At 43.1% G+C, this 15,846-nt stretch overlaps 1 long non-coding RNA gene across 2 annotated transcripts in view; it reads right to left on the bottom strand.

The window, feature by feature from the left end:
- LOC135182349 (uncharacterized) overlaps window positions 1-15,846 on the bottom strand; it is a 68,171-nt gene that overhangs the window by 6,111 nt on the left and 46,214 nt on the right. For both annotated transcript variants that reach the window (XR_010305178.1, XR_010305179.1), the window contains exons 3-4: window positions 11,942-12,067; window positions 7,993-8,109 (exon numbers count right to left, since the gene is read on the bottom strand). This is a non-coding gene — a long non-coding RNA (uncharacterized LOC135182349). The remainder of the gene's footprint in view (window positions 1-7,992; window positions 8,110-11,941; window positions 12,068-15,846) is intronic.

The following is a 15,846-nucleotide window of genomic DNA, read 5'->3' as shown; positions in this document are numbered from 1 at the left end:
GTGACTTAACACTTCCTGGGAGCAAAAGAGAACTGGAAACTCACTGGCTTCTGCAGTTGCTTCAGATTTGTAGGTTGTTTCCATTTTCCTACAAGTCAGCAACCAAAGGTACTGCTGGCACTAGTTCATGAAACAGGGTAAAAAGCTCTCCCCAGTTGGCACAGTCCATTTAACCACAGCCATTTTCAGCCATGTAAGACACTGAGTGTATGGTTTAGAAGGAGCTCTAAGAATAGCTACTGGGCATTTAAAATACCAAACGTCACTAAATTCTCCCAGTAACCTGTAACTAAAGTTTCCATGAGTCCTTTACAGAGCTTCCAACAGAATACTCAGCACCAGAATCATGTAGATGCCCAACCTCTACTGAAGTCAAGGAGAATTAGGAATCTACCTATTTTTACGGACCTAAACCTTAAGAACCCAGAGTGAGAAAAAAGTCATCTGGCTGCCTACTTGGCAATGTCCCTGTATAAAATGCCTGACACAAGCAAGTTAACCATTTTACTCTGTGCTTGATACAATGTTTTGGTGTCATTTTGCTTTCAATTTGATTTGAAAAAGCCACCATGTGAGTCTACATCAGGAACTATCCCTTCCCAGGTCCCGCTTGAACAGTGGAAGAAGGACTTTAGGGAGCTGAGGCTGCAGAACCTCAGCTGAGGAGCATGCATCCCTGACATCTCCTGTTGCTCAGACTCGTTAGTTTCCAGATTCACTAGAAAAATACAAGTATTTAATCCAACATCTTCTAGCAGATGAGAAAGTAATGGGGCTAATGCCATGGGCTGGTTGAGTATTTTGATCTCAGCATTAGGTCATCTTGCTTTATGTCCACTGTACACACAGCCAAAGCTAATTGTTAATCTGCTCAGTGCTCTGTCACAAGCTCTGCTGGCCATAAGCATTCTGCATACAATACTATTTGCAGAGCCCTCTTCCATACTCCACTTCTGCATATTGAGGTAGAGAACCTGTATTTCAGCATATGAATTTAGATTTGGACATGAATTTCAAAGACCACTGTACAGCCTGTGCCTCCTGGACTGCATTGCCCTCCGAGCCCCCTGGTAGGAATCCATTTTACAGCTATTTCTGCAGTCTGTCCTACAGTCAGTGGCATTCAGTGAAATCAGAAGCCAACTTTAATCTAATGTTTCTGCTTGCACCTGTAGAAAACAGTTGCAAGTAGGTGAAATTTGTTGCTTCATGTCCAATTTAGATGGTCTCAGGTGCGGCTCTACAGATAAAGCTACAGGATGATAAAAAGCCTGGAACAGACAACTTCCCTGGCTTTTCTCCTAGAACTTGTAAGGGCAGAGCCAAATTGTTTTCTCTGCCAAGAGAATCTGGCAGAGTGACACATCATCCCTCTTCTGGGTTCTTAACACAAACCAGAATAGACTGATGAAGATCACTTCACAAAAGCCAGATCCTGAGACCAGACTCTCACTACGAGACTTTGTTAACAAGCTCCATCTCCTCCAATATCTGCAGCCATGCTCTGGAGCACCTCATGCCACTTTTTGATGGAGGAGTCTCCTTCCTTCATTACCCCAATTCATTCCAGACTGTGCAAAGTTCAGCTCAAGCAACTTAAGCGCTTGTATTCCAGCAACTAGAATCCCCTCCAGGGTGATTTTGTATTTTAAGCACCCCAGGGATCCCAGATTTTGAAGATTTCCAGATGGCCAAACTCCTTCACCACAATAACATGTCAACTGGGTGCATCCTGCTCAGTGAGAAAGGCAGAGAAAGCACTTTTCTGGGGAAAGAAATGAAGACAAAAAAGAACCTCAGCAGAAGATTTCCTGTCTCATTTCTAAAATCAGCAGCTGCAGTAACAGCCACATATATATATATATATATATATATATTCCTGATCCCTCCTCTTCCCCTGCTCTTATTGCTCTGCACAGGTTGTTCACCTCCAGTTGCTAAGCAACATGCTTGTCTCACACATTCTACATCCCAATGCACAGAAAAAAATAGGAGATGGGGGGAAAGAAGCCCCTGCAGGGGCAAAAATCATGCTGACAAGGAGGGAGCATAAACTTTTCCCTCTCCTCCCTCCCTTTTCTCCCCTGCTCAATGTCTTTCACACTACATTAATTCACATCTCACCGGTCTCCACTAAAGCAAGCAGCACAAGCCTTGGTTAACCAGAGCATAGTCCCAGGATGACTGTTAAGAAACAGCAGAAGAATGGAGATCAGTTCATGAACCATATTCTTCTCTGCTGAAAAGTATTGAGATTTCCTCTGAACAAACAGCAAGACTCCCAAAGGACTGCTGCTGTCAGGAGTGTTCAAACCCTGCACATGCCACAGTAACCTAGGACAGGTTACAGACACAGAATGCAATGTAAAAATCCATTTCCTTTACTTTGCTTATGATCTTTAAAATTTGACCATAAAGCATAAATCCTCCAGGCTGCAATTTATTTCTAATGCAAGGTCTTAGGGCTGCCTGACTTCTATTTATTTATTTTTAATTCCTATAATGCACCCACACAGACTATGACCATTTTAAAGAAATAATAGAACCAAAATCTGCTTAGGCTGTTCAGAGCATTTCAAGTTAACATTTCCAGAGAAGGGCAACAAAGCTGGTGAAAGGTCTGGAATGCAAACCCTATGAGAACAGGCTGAGGGAGCTGGGGTTGTTTAGCCTGGAGAAGAGGAGGCTCAGGGGTGACCTCATTGCTGTCTACAACTACCTGAAGGGAGGTTGTAACCAGGTGGGGGTTGGTCTCTTCTCCCAGACAACCAGCAACAGAACAAGGGGACACAGTCTCAAGTTGTGCCGGGGGAAGTCTAGGCTGGATGTTAGGAGGAAGTTCTTCCCAGAGAGAGTGATTGGCATTGGAATGGGCTGCCCAGGGAGGTGGTGGAGGCACCGTCCCTGGAGGTGCTCAAGAAAAGACTGAATGAGGCACTTAGTGCCATGGTCTAGCTGACTGGCTAGGGCTGGGTGCTAGGTTGGACTGGATGAGCTTGGAGGTCTCTTCCATCCTGGTTAATTCTATGATTCTACATGTTACACAATTCCGACGGAATCCAATCATTTAAGAGGGATCTTACAAGACTACATTGTGGAAAACACAAAGTTTACAACCTTAGGTGCAAAATACAGAATCCTAGTATGTTAGTGGTTGGAAGGGAACTCTAGAGATCGTCCAGTCCAGTTCCCATGTCAAATGAGATCACCCAGGGCAGGTCACACAGGAACACATCCAGATAGGCTCTTGAAAGTCTCCAGGGAAGGAAACGCCACAACCTCTCTGGGCAGCCTGTTTCATTGCTCTGTGACCCTTGCAGTGAAGAAATTTCTCCTCATGTTGAGGTAGAACTTCCTGCGCTCCAGCTTTCACCAGTTGTTCCTTGGCCCATCACTGGGCACCACCAAAAAGAGACTGGCACCTTCATCCTGACACCCACTCCTCACAAATTTATAGACATTGATAAGTCCCCTTCTCAGCCTTCCCTTCTCAGGACTAAATGGTCCCAGGTTTCTCAGTCTTTCCTCGTAATAGAGATATTCAAGTCCCTTAATCATCCTTGTAACCTCCATTGGACTCTCTCCACTAGCTTCCTGTGTCTCTTGAATTAAGGAGCCTGAAACTGGATACAGTGTTCTAGGTTTATAATTGTTTAAAGCAAACCCCATACCTCTAGTACACCAACTGCATTGTCCTGCTCTCCTTTATTGATGCTAATTCCCACCCTTTTTGACCTACAGCTTGCTCGCAACCCTCAATATTTCCTGTGAGCCACCACAGTGTCAAGCTTTTAGCAAACATACCATAAAGTGCAGTACAGCACTGTACTTGAGTTCATGCCTTACAGTGCTGCTCCATTCAGCAGGACACTCTTCCTTCCCTCATAGGCCAACAGAGCTCTAAATTGCTTCTGAAGAAAGCAGAAGGGGGCACAGCACAAGGATGACAGTGATACACCCTTTCAGTGAAGAAATATTTCCTAATATACAGCCTGACTCTCCCCTGGCACAGCTTGTAACCATTTCCTCTAGTCCTGTCACTTGCCACCAAGAAGAGGCTGCCCCCTCCTCACTCCAACCTCCCTTTCGGTATTTGTAGAGAGTGATAAGGTCTCCCCTCAGCCTCCTCTTCTCTACTCTCCATTCCATGAAGTAAAGAAAGACCTGCAAAAATTGCAAAGGCATAGGAGGTCTTTCCAGTCCTAATTAATATATAACTTCTCCTCCACAAAATGCAAAAATCAGCAGGGAAGGGAGTCACAGAATCACAGAATATCAGGGGCTGGAAGGGACCTGAAAGCTCATCTGGTCAAGCTCCCCCTGCCAGAGCAGGATCACCTAGAACAGATCACCCTGGATTGCATGCAGATGTTTCTGGAATATCTCTAGAGAGAGAGACTCCACAGCCTCCCTGGGCAGCCTGTTCCAGTGCTCTGTCACCCCCCCAGTGAAAAATTTCTTCCTCAGATTCACATGGAACCTCCTATGCCTCAACTTCCACCCGTTGCCCCTTGTCCTGTAATTGGTCATCACCAAGAAGAGGCTGGCTCCATTCTCCTGGCACTCACCCCTTACATATTTATAATCAATGAGGTCACCCCTTAGCTGTCTCCTCTCCAAGCTAAAAAGCCCCAGCTCCCTCAGGCTCTCCTCATAAGGAAGATGTTAAACTTCCTTAATCATTTTTGTGGCTCTGTGCTGGACTCTCTCAAGCAGCTCCCTGTTTTTGACCTGGTCCCTGCACCCAAGTAGGAATCCTACAGCCCACAAGGGCTGAAGATGGCAGGATTTCACCTCCATCAGCTTCACAAAGTCTTCTTCAATCTGAAGCTCCTCAAAACCAAGTCCAAGTCCAGGTTTCTAATCCTAGGACGTGCCATGCAAATCTTGAATGGGTTTACAGCTCACAAGACTTTCAGCTGCTGCTACATTCCAAGAGACTTCAATCGGTCTGTTTATAATCATTGCTCTCTGACAAGACAGATGGTGGCATTGTCACATCAAAGCAGAGTAAACACAACCTCACAGTGACTCACAATGCTTTAAAAAAATCTAAATAGGAAGAAATAACCTGCAGAAAATGCATGATTGTGACTGAGAGCAGACACTTCATGTTCTGTCTAACATGAACAATGGGGGGGGGGGGGGGAGAATAGAGAAAGATTTAGGGTGTTTTGCCCACAGTAATATAAAACTAATCTGTTTTGTTCTTTGCTCTGGTCTCAGCCTGCAGCCCAGGGAAAACTTCAGCTAACAGCTATCATTGTTCCCCAGTACAACACTATTCTGTTTCTCCTCCTTCTTCAGTGAGAGAGTAACATCAATCTCCCCTAAGCGGACAGAAACAGGCATTCAGTTCTGACAGTTTAGTGAGCCAAGTCAATGTTTGTGGGAAAAATGTGTTTGCACAGCCAGTCTTTCAAAACAGGAGCAATCCACTGTGCTTTCCTCTACAAGCATCAAACGAGCTTGGTGGAGAAACAAGACTGTTAGAGCTAATTTCAGATGATTAGAGGATTAGTGGCTTTACGTCAAGAGAACTGTGAAATACTAGAAGCAGATTTTGAAGGAGCAAGAATCACTACAGCTATCACCCATATAAGCATAACAAAAATGTGTCTTCCTGAACCATTCTGGGTAGTCTAGAGACACCTGTTCCTCACACACACCTCTCACCAGCAACAGAAAAAAACTTACAAGTCAAAAAACTTCCTCAGTAAAGACACTGGTATAGCATCTCATCTGCACAAGACTCTGTAAGGGTACATCTTCCGTATCCAAAAGGAGACAAGCAGCTCTGCTGGCATCATTCATGTCACAAGACAGTCACTTCTGCACACCAAAGCATCTCTTTTTATGAGGATGCTGGGCTGAGGGCTCTTTAGCCTGGGGAAGAGCAGCCTGAGAGAGAATCTTCATGTTCAGCAAGAGTTAAGGGGCAGAGGACAAGAGGATGGAGCCAGACTCTTTTCTGTGGTGCCCAGCAACAAGACAAAGGGCAATGATTACAAACTGGAACCCAGGAGGTTTCATTTGAACAGGAGAAGAAACTTTGGTGTGAGGCTGCTGGAGCCCTGAAGCAGACTGCCCAGTGAGGTTGCAGAGTCTCCTCTGGAGAGACTCCAAACCCACCTGGACATCATTCTCCTGGGAAACTTGTTTTGGGTGACATTGCTTTAGCAAGGATGTGGGACTGGATGATCTCCAGAGGTCCCTCCTATCCCACATCATCCTGTCATTCAGTGGGAAGTCAGGACAGAAGGTGTCTTCTATCTTGTATTCTATGCTAAAAAATATTGAAGGAAGGCACCTCTACTTACTCACTTAATTCTATGGCACAGTCCATTTCAACTTTATCTTCCTTAGCAAAGTGTCTGCTGTTCAAAGACCACAATATCTGATTGAAACAAAGAGTCTTTCTACCCAACAATCTCTCACTGTTGGGCACAAGCCAGGAAGCCAATAAGAAAGAGAAGAAAATCATTACCAACCAAATCTTCCAAGAGAATTAGCAGCCAAACTGCTCATTGGCCTTTCAGATGCGACTGTTCACAATGGCATGTGGAAATAGGATGACAGCAGTTAACAAAAGCAGGATAGATTTAGATCAGACATTAGAAAGAAGTTATTTACTATGAGGCTGGTGGAACACTGAAACAGGTTGCCCAGGGAAGTGGTAGAATCCTCCTCTCTGAAGACACTTAAGGTCAATCTTGATGGAACTCTGAGCAATCTGATCTGCTTGGGGATGTCCTTGTTTACTATGAGAAGATTGGACCTTTAAAAGCCCCTTCCAACCCAACTATTCTATAATTCTGTGATACTGGCATGAGTTTTTTAAGAGTTTCTTTTGGTTCTCATCTTTTTACCTTCTCTGTAAGCAAAGCAGTTTTTCAGCACATGCATGTATCCCTGGCCTAGGACCAGGCAGCACTGACTGAGACATGGACACGTTCAAGAAGAAAACCTTTTGGAAGAAAAATCTGGTAATCATGACCACAAGCTCCAAGCATTAATATATTTTCCTCATGAGGCAGCACTTCAAATTAGAGCTTTCATTGTCCCACTGAGAGATGTCACAGCCCAGTCAAGGCTGGGTGATGTTGGTGTAGTATCTAGCGGGCAAGGGTTGCCCTTTCATTCACTGATGACACTTTATCTAATACCAGCTATTAATACATGATGGCATTTTCTATCAAGGATGTCATAAAAAGGTCAGATCCCATTACTGCAACTAGTATATATGAGGACAGGCTCAACCCCTAAGCAACACTAATATCCTACTACTCCCAGCCAGCTTACTCCTGGTAGACCTTCATGCTGCCAAGGACTGCACACGGGCAGATTCACATATTCAACCTCCCAGGTGTGGAATGGAGGCATCAAGAGCATCCAGGCACCAGGAGTCAGTCACAGAGACTATTTTGACAGCATTTTCTTCTTTCTTTGATCACTTTTTCTGTAAATAAACATTTGCAACCACAACACATCTCCTGTTCCCAGACTAGGCCTGGACAATGTATGGACCAAGGTCAGGCAAACTGCTCCTTAGGGCTGCCAGCTATAATAGTCTCCTCTTATGTAAAGAGACTGAGTGATTCCTAATTTTGGTTGTTATATTGATCTGAAAACTGTTTAGATGACTAATTTCCAGCCTGAAGGTTGTGTACTCTGTGGGTATTTTTCTCTTTCTCTTTTACTAGGAGTTGTTCATCTGGTCATTAAAATCCCACTGTAGTAGTCCTGCTGTCTTGGCAGAATGCTGCTTTTCAAACAGCAGATTCAAATATTCAGACTTGGTTGAAATTAGCAGATTTTTAGGACTATTACTCAAGCTAAGTTTAACATCATGAGTACTAAGTATATTTTATTATGCCAATCACAGAGCTGTAGAACAGAAATTCAAGCCAACCCTTCTATGCACATAAACACCCAACAAGTGTTTTATTTGTAATTTAAAGTACTTCAACCACCAATAAATATCCCAAACACCTCTTATGACTCTTTCCATATTCTTCTTTGAGCTCCACAGTAGGTTTTTTCTCAGCTCATCCCCATTCATTGACTGACTAATTTCAGTTTCTCACTTTGATTCTCTCTGGTGAGGTCCTGCTGAGAAAAGATGATTGTGTGTGTACCATGGCTTAAATAACAAAGCCAAGAAGTTGTAGGGAGCTTTAATATTTAGAGAGCAACTGGAAAACCAAGAGCTTGCTAGAGTAAAATAAAGCACTCAAATGTTGGCTAGCAAATAATTTGCAATTTACTTCCTACATTTCTGTTGGTTGGTACTACAGGGCTGTGAACACTCACCATAACATAGGGTGAAGTTCTTCCATTGGCACACTGAGCCACATCGAACTCCCAAAGGCATTTCTGTGAAGGTTGGTTTCCTCCTTTAACCCAGTCCTCAGAATAGGTATCCAAAAATGGCACATAGGAAGCATCAGTGAGTGTAATCACGACAGCTGTCACTCTTCAAGGACAGTTATGAGTCAGAGTAGTCTTGTACCATTCCCTATACTTCAGTGTAAAAATCCAGGATACAGACACCACTGTTCCTGCTGTGCTTGAGGATGACACCCAGGAGTTCTACCCTTTCCACCTAACATGAGGAAAAGGGCAGCCTTTGCCCTGCTCAAGGCAACTTCATTGCTGTCACTCCTGAAACCCTTGTAGAAGTAGAGGACCACTACCTTTTAGGAAACTAAGCCAAAAGAATAACAAATAAACATTGAGCATATGTAACATAAGGAGAAACTCTATTGTTGTCAAAGGTGCTGGAGCCCTGGAGAAGGCTGCCCAGAGATGTTGTGGAGTCACCTCTGGGGAAGATTCCAAACCCACCTGGACGTTGTGATCCCAGGCAACCTGCTGTAGGTGAGCCTGTTTTAGTAGAGGGTTTGAACTGGATGATCTTCAAGGGTCAGTTTCAATGCCCACCAGTCTGGGATTGTGTGATGTTAATTACACAGAAAAATGTGAATAACAAGACTGTTCCATACATCATCTAGCTCATTAAGCAGTTAACAGATTTAGAGTCCAAAAAGCAACTCACTTAGAAGAAAATAAAACAACTCACTTATGCTAGGGTGGCACTACAGAACTGAAGCAGTGTGCTGAGGGCAGGCATTCTCTAGGAAACTGAAGTTCAGATGCAGAATTTTTTTTCTATGTCCTGGTTTGAACCCTTCAAACAGCAAGAAAAGGGCTTTGCAGTTCACACCAGCTCAACTAGACATAAAGAAAGTGTCATGTGCCACTTGGAAGGGAGGCTTTGGGAGAAGGGATGGGAATCCGGTGAGCAGCAAGAAGCAGCGTGGCAGCTTCAGGAAAGGAAAGCTTGACAGCACCTCATTTCTTCTGGGCTCTCTCTCCTCTACTCTCCTCTGTTAATGACACTTATCCAGACACTGAAAGGTAAAAAAACCTCCAAACCACAAGCAAACTGCCTCTTTTACTCTAAAAAGACATTAGGTTGGTAAGATGGCAGCTGCACCGAGGTGAAAATGAGCTCTATTTGCTACATTAAAGTCCTAATTAAATTTGGCAGAAAATCACTTGCACATCAAGCAAATGTGACACAAGTGTTTTCCCTTGTGTTTGGTGTTGTCCAGAAAATACAGCCACAGCTGGTGTGTTTGTTGTACACTTTTCCAACAAAGTGAGAAATGAAAGACATTTCCACTGCTACTCTTAGTCCCTTAAGACTTGTTTGACTTTTTTCTCTCTATTCAGGCTCAGTCTTCCCTGGCAATAAAGATAATCCCGATTAGTGTCTCAACTCAAAGTATGAAATTCCTGCAGGATCCTCCTGTACATCACAAACAGCCAAAAATGCCAGGAGCACCCTGTATCAGCAATGGTGTAGCCAGCAAAACCAGGGAAGTGATTGTCCTCCTGTACATACCACACCTTGAGTACTGGGGGCCCTCACTACAAAATAGACAGAGAGGTCCTGGAGTGTGTTTAGAGAAGGTCAAAGAAGGTTGCTGAAGGGTCTGGAGAACAAGTCTGGTGAGCAGCAGCTGAGATAACTGGGATTGTTCAGCCTGGAGGGAAGGAGGCTGAAGAGAGACCTCTCTCTCTCTCTCTACAATTCTCTGAAAGTAGGTTGGAGCCAGATGGGGCTGGTCTCTTTTCCTTAGTAACAAGTGACAGGATGAGAGGAAATAGCCTCAAGTTGCACCAGGGGAAATTTAGGTCGTACTTTGGAAGAAACTTCTTCATTGAAAGTATTCACAAAGACTGAAACATGCTCCACAGGGAGGTGGTTGAATGCCTGTCACTGAAGGCATTTAAAAGGTGCAGAGACGTAGTGCTGGTTTAGCACCAGTCTTGCTAGAGTTGGATAATGATTCAACTCAATGACCTTAAAGGTCTTTTCCAACCAAAATGATTCTGTGATTCCATGATTTTAAACAGTGAGCATTTCTAAGGGCTTGAATTCACGTGACTTGTGAGCACAGTACATAGTCTGCCACTACCTCTGTCCTCAGCTCACATTTAAGGAATGCTTTTTGGAGTGAGGGCTCACAAAGGATTCCTTCATCATCTCAGGTTTCAGCTATATCTTTGACACCTGACAAAGTCTGATGCTGATATGTAATCCATGGAATTCAAACTGACTGATGTTCCCAAAATGACATGCCAGATGGAAGCTGTAGGGAGACGATTTCAAAAGCTAGGACAGATTTGCTCAGAAGTATTGATTTTATATGTATTTATATTCTAAGTAAATGTATTTTAAATATCAGCCCTCATCTGGATTCTTCTGGTTACCTTGTCTTTGAACTCTCTTCTGTAGTGCTCCTGCTTAGCTCAGTGCTGGAAGATGACCTTTTATTGCAATGAGAAACAAGGCCTTGGGCAAGAGAAGTACAAAATAAATGGACCAAAGTAAAATCTGATGGATTGCTTGAGTTATAACATCAAACTGCTAATGCAAATGCTATTCCTCATAAATCACTTTACTTCTCTAAACTTCCTCCATGTAAAAGTAGCCTTTACATGTCACAACATCATATTCACTGACAATTTGCACATTCTGTAATTCCAACCTGTCCCTTCTGAGGGATGGCTTCATTCTTTCAGAGAAACTGTGAAAGTGTTAAATTTGTTTCTTCAAACAGATGCTACATCCTCCTTCCACGACCCTAGAAAAACCACCTAGAGCTACATGTCACTGATGTGCGTGAATGAACGAGGATGAGCTAGGAAGAGGCCATTCAAAGTAGGTGCAATGAATGCTGCTGACTGAACATAACCTCCAAAAGAAAAAAAGAATAAAGATAGGATCAAATTATTTTACCAGTGGATTTGTTTCTGAACTGGTCAATAAAAGCCAGCCTGGTTGCAAATTCCTACCACCACTACCTCCATGGATTATAGAAGTGCTATGGCAGACAACATTGATATGACAGTTGAGGACTCATTTCATGCTTTCAAGACGTTGTTTGACAAGGCCAGTGGAACAGGTCCAACCTGGTAGGAACACACGTAAGAGAAGACTGCATAGTAGAGACCTAATACTGCTCTGGGGAGACCTAATAACGTCCTTCCAGTACCTGAAGGGGGCCTGCAAGAAGGATGGAGAGAGATTGTTTGCAAAGGCCTGCAGTGATAGGACAAAGGGCAATAGTCTCAAGCTGGAGAAGAGTAGATCCAGATTGCATGTTAGGAACAAGTTCTTTGCCATATATAGAGATATTCAAAGTGAGGCTTGACCAGGCTGTGGGCGACCTGATCTAGTTGACGACATCCCTGCTGACTGCAGAGGGGTTTGGACCGGTTGCTCTTTGGAGGTCCCTTCCAACCTAAACCATTCTGTGATTCTATGTTATACCATCCAACTCATTCTCCACTCCAGTAGGTCCACAAGCATGTGCTGCACAAAACAGTAATACAGTCTCAACTCATTGTACAGAATCGTCTTTCATACCTTGCTGAACGGTGGGGAGGCAGTGCAGGAAATCCCTCAGTGTTATGCAGAGTGCAGTACATTATTCTTGCAGGCATTCAGCAAGCTTTAAGGTGGTTTCAACTGGAGTAGCAATCAGGTTAGATCCTGAAAAAGCAATTTTAATCATGCTTTAAAAAAAAAAAATGGGGGGGTTGGGGGTGGAGAGAAAAGGAGAGAGAATCAAAGGAGTTGTGTGAGCAGGAATCTCCAGAAAGCTGTGCGCTCTGCTCAACTGCTTTTGCAGGATTTAACAGACAAGAATGTTGAGGCTCCTTACAGGATCCCAACAGCTCCCTTTGCAGCCAGCAAAACCTCTGAGCTGGGAACTTTTGAGTTCATGAAACAGCTCTGCAATAGAGCCAGCAGTGCAAGGTTGTGTCTTCTTCAGCTCAGGGGAGACGCTTTAATAATTGAATCAATTCCATGTGTGTAAGAGAATTAATCATTAATACCACTGATTGCTCAGTGTTATGCACACTGCTCAGGCTCCTGCCCCTGAGACTCTGCTATCTGAATGTGAAACAGCACTTGTCCTCTGATGCCACACTGAGTTCTGCTCTCACAGGCCAGACTCCTGTCCTGAACAACTCAGGCTGATTTGCTTTGCTTCTATGGAAAACATGAACTACCCTTTCAGTTAATTACCATGCAACAGGCTTCTACACTCTGCTAGCCATGAAAATCAATACTTACACTCAGGAGCAGATTTATGAATTATGGAAGGTAATTGCAGCATCATAGTTGTTCTTCCTCTAAATTTACTCCAACCAACTTTTCCTTAATGCCTATGTCAGAACGTGCTTACTTTAGTTACTCAACTGACCTCTCTTTCTGTCCCACACAGACAGCTTCTTGAGTCCCATCACATTATCAGCTTTTGGGGTGAGTATTGAGAAGAATGGAAAACTTTGTTTAACCACAGGAAAAATAAGTGTTAAGTGGTCAAAAACCCTAGTAAATTGAAAAGTCAGACCAAGACAAAAAATGAACTTTCTTTTTTTTCCCCCGAGTCAGTAGTCAAAGTTTCCGAATTATCTTTTAAGCAGAAAGTCTCTCTCACTCTTTACATATTATCTGGTCACAGGTAGACATAGATTAAAATACTCATTTCAGAATTCTGAGGGGTTGCAGCAAATAAACAAGGGACAGAAAAATGAGTTTTGGGAACTAACTGCTCACTTACAGATATGGACCAAGAGCTGAGATAAAGACAAATGCTCACTTTGTACATCTGAAACCTTCTTTAAGTCTGGAATAAAGAGGAAGTCTTCAAAGCTAATTGCAAAGTGAGAATTCTTGCTGAACCTCACAACAGCCAAAGCAGTCTTTTCCTCTGACACAAACCCTTTGTTTTCCTACTAAAAAGGACAAGATAAGGAACATGTGATGCAGCTACTAAATGAGAGCTGGATTTATTAATTGGTCTCTGCTGGGTCTTCAGACAATAAATAATCAATTTCCTCAGGAATCACCAAAGAAAGTTTCTGCTCTATCATGCCTATAAAGCCAGAGAATACCTGTAATCTTATTTATGTTATTACCTCTGGGATTACTGAGGAAGCCTAAAGGGCTGAAGTGTTCCATAACATGTCACTTTTCATGGTGTTCAGTCCTAGGAATACTGCATGAGTCCAATGACTGCTGTTTAATAGATAGATTCTTTCCATCACTACTTTTAGATGCTCTTTCAGCTTCCACATCATTTTTGACATGTCTCAGACTATTTCCATCTTTTTTTTTTCCTGGATAGCTTTGAACTCTGACAAGTCCTGGCATACACAGTAAATTTATTTCCTGTAATATTGGAAATTTTCCTGAAGCAATTACTTCCAAAGGCACTCAGATGTCTGCCTGTATCTTTGGTGAATTCTTCGCTTATTAAGGTAGAAATCCATGTGACCTGCTCTCAGCAAAGAGCAAAGTCGAGCCTGCCATTGAACTGCAGATGTTCGATGATCAGAGTCTATTTAGCTGCTGAACTGTTTTGCCAGCTTCTTCCCAGCAGGACTCTGTTAACTGATTGCCCTCTTGGGCTGCTTTACCTTGGAAAGTTCTGCTGCTGTTCAGGCTGTAGAGTTTTGGTTAGATTGTTTTTTTTTCCCTGAAAAGTGATGATAATCACAATTTTTAAGTGCTGTCTAGGCTGTGACATGAAGAGCTATGATGTCCTAAAAATCTGTCTTCTAGCAAGCTTCACTTGCATCATACAAACTATGGACTGGATATACTATACTTTCCCTCATCTGAAAGGGAACATCAGTGAAAGACAACATTAATATCAGAGCAGGAGAGGTGAAAGAATGCATCTGGTGCTTCACGTCAATCATAGAATCATGGAATGGTTCAGATTGCTAAGGGCCTTTAAAGTTTGTCTATCTTGACTCCCCTGCAGTCAGCAAAGGCATCTACAACTAGAGCAGGTTGCTCAGTGCCCCAGACAACCTGACCTGCAACGGTTCCAGGATGGGGCATCCACCACCTTTGTGGGCACTCTGGGCCAGGATCTCACCACCTCCACGGTAAAACATTTCTCCCTTTTCTCAGTCTGAATCTCCCTCTTATGGTTCTGTGCTAGTTTGAAGCAAGCTAGAATGTTTTGGTAACTGAACTAGATAACAGGCAGTGAAATGAAAACAATTGATGTCAACTTCTCTCACAGTCTCGCTGAGAACTCTGGGAAGAAGAAAGACTTTTTCTCCATTTTGTTTCTCACTCTTGCTTTTGCCTTAGACCTGGTCACATCTCATTAACCCTGCTCTCACTAACCTTGCTCCCTAACCTCTTGGCTGCACCTCTTTTCTTCCTGAGAACTGGGGTAAGGTTGAGAGGGCCTGGGGAGGTGTTGGGGTGGTTTGAGAGCCCCTCCTGGGGACTCAGGTTTCTGGGAGGGGAGTTGTGCTTTTGTATTGTTTATCCTTTGAATATTTCTGTATATAACTGTATATAACTGTAAATATTGTAAATAGCTGCTTGTAAATTCTGCTAGCTGTAAATAAATTGCTTCATCTATATTCCCAGGGTCCGTCTGAGTTAGCTGGGGCAAATACAAAGTGTGGGAGGGGCAGGGTAACCCCCAAACCATCACAGGTTCAAACTACCACCCCTTGTCCTGCCACAACAGGCCTTGTTAAAAAGTTTGTCACCAGCTCAGCTTCCTTATCAGCCCCTAGAAGCACTGGAGCTTTCTTTTCTCCTCTCAGACTATCCTTGTAGCAGGGGGCTCCTTCCCATCACTGCTGTAGCAATGTCTGTCCTGTTCAACATCTTTACTGGTGATCTTGACCAGGGGATTGAGTCCAGCATCAGTAAGTTTGCAGATGACACCAAGCTAGGAGCAGGTGTGTATGCTTGTCAACAGACAAACTACAGAGGAATTTGGAGAGAGAGAGATACCAATAACCAGACTTAAAATACACATGCAGAACATGTGACAAAAAGCAAGACATCTGCTTGAAGCAAATAATGAAAAACCTTCTATAGCAGAGGGATAATCAGAAGGATGAAAAAGAGGATTATATTACCCTACTAGATTTTAATGTCACCTCTGAAGATTTTTTTTCTGACCTAAGAAATATATTCTGACTGATAAATCTTGGTTTGCTCTGATAATGAAGAATTCTCACTGCAGTGTATGCTTCTTAGTAAGAAATGCTAAATTAGTAAAGTTACCAAAAAACACAGTATCATTTTTCAGGTATGGAGGGATGCAGTAGTGCTGATTCAGTGTTCACCTCTGAGTAACAAAGAAGGAAACCACTTTGAGTGGTATTTCACATAAGTATACCAGGCTGTCTGACTCCAAATAGGAACAAAAAGCAAATCTGCATCCAAAAGGAATGTTTGATGTGCACCAAAAATGCATGGAAAGTCCTTCTTTGCAAAGT

The sequence above is a fragment of the Pogoniulus pusillus genome, chromosome 16, assembly GCF_015220805.1.
Source record: "Pogoniulus pusillus isolate bPogPus1 chromosome 16, bPogPus1.pri, whole genome shotgun sequence".
NCBI lineage: Eukaryota > Metazoa > Chordata > Aves > Piciformes > Lybiidae > Pogoniulus > Pogoniulus pusillus.
Note: the sequence above shows the minus strand (reverse complement) of the source record. Positions and strands in the feature narration are given on the sequence as shown.